Here is a 6,352-nt window from a genome sequence, read left to right as displayed (position 1 = left end):
ACCTGGGACTTGCAACCCCACAGGGGCATTTCTCCAATTAATGGATGGTTTTCACCTGTGGGAAACAAAATAAATGTGAAGGTTTTTAACAATAGGAAAAAAAGAGAAGGATCATCCAGCAGTGATTACAGATGGCCTAAGACTCATCTCTAAAAGGACCCAAAGCAATGAACTTTCTCCTCGTGTATAAAAAAGGCCTTTATGCCCTATATTCTCATACTTGAAAGAGGTAGACAACAGGAGGGGGGCAAAATATGGCCTTCCAGATGTGTCAGGGTTGTGATAAGTCATGTTTAAACTTTACCCAAAGTGAAATAAAGTGTCAACAGAAACTCCTGTCCAAACTCTCTGATCAGGTCAGGCAAACAACCAATCAAAAAAAATCAATCAAATCTGAAAGGTGGCCCAAAGGGGTGGGAATGCTTAACTCTGGGATTCCCATAGAAGCCAGGTCTATTTAGCGACATGTTTATTGCCAGCTGCTGCTTCTCCTTGTGGTCATGAAGTAGCCAGAAGCACAACAGAGGGTGTCCTTTCATGAGCTGGCTTAACCATGAGCAGGCTGAGAACTTGGAGGGATTTGCCAATGCCATGAAGATGGAAGGATGTGGGGAAGAATGGGCTCAAAACAGATCATCTGATCAGCCCCAGGGTCAGCGCTTTGAGAAGAGAGATGGCCTATACTCCAAAGATGAATAGAAGATTTAGCCTTGATCTGGAATTCTATAAATGCTCAAAGGAGTTAGTTAGATCTTGAGGGTGAGAGAGGAGTGCAAAAATGTACAAGTAAATGTGACAGAGTGATAGCAATGTGCTTCCATGTGGCCCATCCAGTTGGAAACAAACTGCATTTCCCCAGGGGTAACGAGTCAGCAGGAATCAGACAGAGGCTTGAAGCCCAGTCAAACAGACTAGTGTTCAGGAAAGGGTTTCAACTGCAAGAAGGAGGTAAAGTATATAAATCAGAAATGGGAGAAAGGACCCAGTCTTATGAACTGAATAAATATGGCAGAATTCAATGGATTTGGTGGACAGGAAGGTGTTTGGTTCTTACCTTCCACAACAAATCTAACACTAGACCCCTAGTGCAGATGGAACTTCTAAAGCACCACCATTCTATCCAGGTACATCCAGGAACCAAATGGGCCGATGGTTTCAGCTGGATAAGGCTGGAAGACAGCAAAGACTTGACATGGAAATGTGCTCACAGACCCTCCCACCTGTGATAACTGACTGCAGAGCATACCCTCATTCCCACCATTTTATATTTTAACATGGGGCTGAGACTGGGACAGAGGTTCATGAGGCATCTCAAGCCAGTCAAGAACTAGATCCAAATAAATGCATTTGATGTGGAAGTAAAAATTACTACAAACAAAAAAAAGTGCACATACTTTAACCAAGTAGCTGTAATTCTATGATCTTATTTTTAATGAAAAAATGCATTAAAGGTAGAGAAAGAGGCCAGGCACAATGGCTCACACCTGTAATCCCAGCACTTCAGGAGGCCGAGGTGGGCAGATCATGAGGTCAGGAGTTCAGACCAGCCTGGCCAACATAGTGAAACCCCTTCTCTACTAAAAAATACAAAAAATTAGCCAGGTATGGTGATGAGTGCCTGTAATCACAGCTACTCAGGAAGCTGAGGCAGGAGAATTGCTTGAACCTGGGAGTGGAGGTTGCAGTGAGCCGAGATCACACCACTGCACTCCAGCCTGGGCAACAATGCAAGATTCTGACTCAAAAAAAAAAAAAAAAAAAAAAAGGCAGAGAAGGAGAAACGTAGGTGGACAGAGAGGAAGAAAGCTGGAGAGGAAGACATTTTGACCATGTATCACTATCATATTAGGAACTTTACATGAATCATCTCATTTCCCTCTCACAAAACCTATGAGATTGGGACAATGCTGCTTATAATGGCACTGTTAATAATAGTAAAAAATTGAAAACAGCCTTCTTGTATACTGCTAAGAGTGAGTAAGCATTATGCAGTACCCTCATGCTGTTTTACCACAGAGCCTTTAACACTGTTTACAAAGAATTCTGCCCTGATATGCAACGTGCATAGCATGATGGTTGTAGAAGTATACAAAATTGTTATGCAATGGAATTACCAAAACAATTATATATTTTACTTGTTTACATGTGTGTATGTATGCAATATGGCTGTATCTTAATGTACACACATGTATATAAAACATTAGTGTTATAAATGGGTAGTGGGATCATGAATTTTATTTATTTTCTTCTTTACTCTTTTCCATGCTTTCCAAAGGTTTTACAATGAGCATAATTACTTTTATAAGATGATGAAAATCTTAATAAAAGTGGCTTATTTACCATATGCTGTTAATGCTAATATCTGAACATACAGTACTTTGCTAAAACACCATCATCAAAGGAATTGACAGGGCTATATTTGCCAAACAATGACAAACTACAGTCAATTGGAAAACACCTAAAATATGTCAATAAATGCTCTGCTGCTATCAGCCTTGCAATATACTTTATCTAGTCTCATAAAAAACAACATCACGAGGAGTGTGACCCAGACAAATATATATTCAGTGTGTTCCTAGTCTGAAAATAACACGCCCTGATAATGTTCTCCATTGCTATTGAGACTACTTTGCAACTAGAAACATTTGCTTAGAAAATGATTAAAATCATATATGTATTATTCCTACTTTTTAAAATCTAAATAGTAAGTTATAGTTTGTCGCATGTTTTATTAATCAATGCCAATCCTAAGATAATAATCCTAAGATAACGAGTGTCATAAACATTTTAATAAGAACATATGGTGGGGGAAATTGATAGAGCTAAGCCTTTGAAGGGTGGTTTTCTTTCTCTAAAGCAAAGTCATAAAAGGCCTTGGGAGAAGAAAACAGATTGGGCAGGACCCAGTGGTCCATCACTGAGTGTCCCAGTCCTGCCTTTTCTTAGGGAATTGTGGCAGGCAGCGGGGGCTTCCTTCTGTCTGCTAAACTCTACAGCCCACCTGTGCCCTCATCAATGGCCTGGGACTCTAAGTCACAGAAGGCTGAAAAGTGCTAATGAGACAAACAGGAAGGCAAATCATATTTAATGCCAGGAGACTTAACTGATTTGCAGTTCAGCAGCTATAAATCATGACTATTCCAAGATAGTCCAGATGGGAGACTTTTCATTATATTCAGGAGTTTAGATTTCGGCAAATAGGGTAATGTTATCTACAGACCTCTATCTTGTTAAATATTCAAGTGTGTTTCCAAGGAAAATTATACAATATCTTGCTAGGAATATTACTGTGGATAAGGTAGATATTAAGAGTAAATGATTGCCTACAAATAACCATTTGAAAAGCAGTAAAAGAGACCTGCAATCAAAAGTGTTTTCTTCTTTAAAGTATTATGATAACTAGGGTATCACCACTGGAAAACTGAGCTAAGCATTATTTTTCCCAAGAACCCCCTTTAGAAAGGCTAACAGAGTTGCTAGTGGTAGCACAATGCAAAGAGTTGCTGACATTTGGTCATGCAACAACAAACGAGCATGGGTTCCTCCATCAGTGCAGAGATGTGAAGTAGTCAGAACACTGCTCAGAGAAAAGGGCAGAGACTCCAGAGGAGAAGAAGGCACAAAAACATGTGCAAATGATGGAAGGAGAAGTTGTCCCTGGAAAGCAATGCTCCTTGGTTTGGTGCTCCAAGGCAGAACAAGGGATGAAATAGTCATTAACAGTCGCTTCAGATCCAGAGTTTCTGCATCCAGTTATTACAGGTGTTGCAAGTCTCTTGGTGACCCCCTTTCCATTTCTCACACTGTGAGTGGACAAAGGACCCACCAGAAGGGGAGACAGCCATCTTTTGAAGCCAATCTTGACAAAGGAGGTGCTTCCTTTTTACCCCATAGTCAGCCAATGTGTTGGCCTTAAGCTAAAAACCAAACCTGAATGCTGAATTTGAAACTCAGCATAATGAACACGACCATCCTAGCTCTCTGAACCTACAGGTGCTAAACAGGGTTTCTCAACCACAGCACTACTGACTTTTGAAACCAGTTAATCCCTTGTGGGAAAAGGGGCTGGCAGCTTTCCTGCACAGTGGAGGGATTTTAGTGGCATCCCTGGCCGCTATTGACTGGGTTTCCCCCAGATGAGAACCACTGTACTAAATGAACAAGAAATCTTTATTCTCAAGAAATGCAGGATACATACGTGCACTCCCATCTCATTCAACACTATGTGTCAAAGTTCCCCACTGGACTTGCAGCATGATTATAAACTCAGGGGTAACAGCAATGGATGTCTTCCAGGTCTACACAAGAACTTAAACAATAAAAAGAGAATTCCCATGACTAGGAGACACCTTCCCAAGAAGACCATTGGCCTATATGACCAAAAGCCATTGGGTTCTCTGCATGTGTGGTCCTAATTAGGAGATCTGAGTAGCGTATGTAATCGAGGCATCTACATCTTTGTCTATCTGCCTATAGTTAGACAAAGGCAGTTAATGTGGGGAGTTATCATCTCCATAGGGGTCATCTCAGTTGACTCACAGCAGAAACACCATAAACATCTCTGTGATTCCCCATGGTATATTGTCACTGTGATCCCTGGCTGGGTTTGAGAACATATATAAGATAGTACAGAGAGTCTCTATCCCATCCTGGTACCATATTTCAGTGGCTCATCTGGAGTTAGAACCTATCTATCCCTTGTCTTCAGAGTTAATGAGGTACCTTAGAATCAAAGACCATAAAAGTCAAGCTGGAAGGAATATAAAAGCCCCTCATTTCACAGCAAAATAGGGAAGGGTCACCAGCTAAAAATGGACTGATCTAGTTCATAGCACTAAGGAAAAAATAGCCTCAAAGCTAACAGAAACCTCAAACCCATGGCAGTCAACCCTGCTTGGGAGGCTCTAGCTCTTCAAAGGAAAGCAGTAAGACCCTCACATATTTTTTTTCTTTTAATATTTTTAACTTGAAAAACTAACCATGTTCTATAGATCATTTTTGAAACTCCAAATGTTTAGAATGACAAGCTTTTTTTTTTTTCTTCAATCTGAAAGCACTAGACAGACTGGTAGAACAAGGGGAGGCAAAGGTGGATTATTTTTTAAGCCACTCAGTTATCCCCACTTCCTCTGATCCTTTCCCCTCCCCACACCATCCCCTGCTGTCATTTATCAAGACTGGCCCAATCCTGTGGAATTCCACTCATTCTTCATCAGGGCTTTGACCTCCTCCAACCAAACAAGCGAGGTACATTCTGGGAGAGCGTTAATGCCAGGGTATCAGGGGCACAGAGGAGGAAACAATCGATGCTCCAGGACTTTCCCACACTTAGCGAAATCAATTTTATCGGTATTTGGACACTGGGTGTCAAGGCTGGTCAGATGGAAGCCAAAGGTTCTGTGGGGGAGGGGACTGACAGAGGCTGCTGCTGAGGCTTTAGTTATGGGACAGCTTCCTGGAAGTTGCTGGTTCCCTAAAGTCCAGCTCATTCAGAGGGACGTGAGGATCACACTGCCTACCTAGATGCTGAGGGCCCCCCCTACCCCCCTAAGATGTGAAAAAGACCCCAAGCAAAGTTCCCAATGTGCCCTCTCTGCACCTTAGAAAGCCACAAGGAAATAGGGACTGGTCTAGAAAAAGGCAGATGCCACAGGCACTGGGCCCTGCCTTCATGAGTGCATGAAAACTGTTCACGCAGCTGCCTTTTCTCAGTTATCCAAGAGCTGTTGGTCTTCATGGCATCTTGTCCAAATCTCCTGTCTTTTCTCTTCCTTCAGCTGTTCCCTGGGATCGTGATGATTATTGCTCTCATCAGAGGTGGGAAGAAAGTGATATACAAACTGGTCAGGCTGCTGCATGATAGCACATCTGCACAGAGAAGGCAGGTGAAGCTGCTGCCTCAGTGGAGACCCTGACCTTCCACCTGCTGTCCCTCCCACTTTCTCAAGTGCACCAGTCTATGCTCCACCTCTGGGCTGTGTTCACGTTGCTTCATCATTCCATGGCCCTTTGTCCCCTGACCTTTGCCATCTACTGAACATCCCTCCTGATAGCAGGACTCAGCTCATGTCTCCCAGGTTAAGCTGTCCCTGATGTGCCGTGGTAAGTTACCTCTCCCTCGACTCTATTCCCATTCTGCCAGAAATAAAGTGACTATAATTTTCTGTTAATGTTGATCTCCCTAAAGACAGATTCATCTTTACCTGATTCATCTTCACGTTCCCCAGTCCCAGCACAACGGATAGTATATATTGGATGTCCTATCATGATTCAATGAGCACATGGATCTGTAGATGTTTATAATCATGATTCTTTCTACTCCTTAGACTTCCAGAAACTGGAGCCTTAACTG

Source organism: Aotus nancymaae, unplaced genomic scaffold, assembly GCF_030222135.1.
Source record: "Aotus nancymaae isolate 86718 unplaced genomic scaffold, 86718_ANA_hifiasm-v0.15.2.pri h1tg000089l, whole genome shotgun sequence".
Classification (NCBI taxonomy): Eukaryota; Metazoa; Chordata; class Mammalia; order Primates; family Aotidae; genus Aotus; species Aotus nancymaae.
This window is presented reverse-complemented; position numbering follows the sequence as displayed.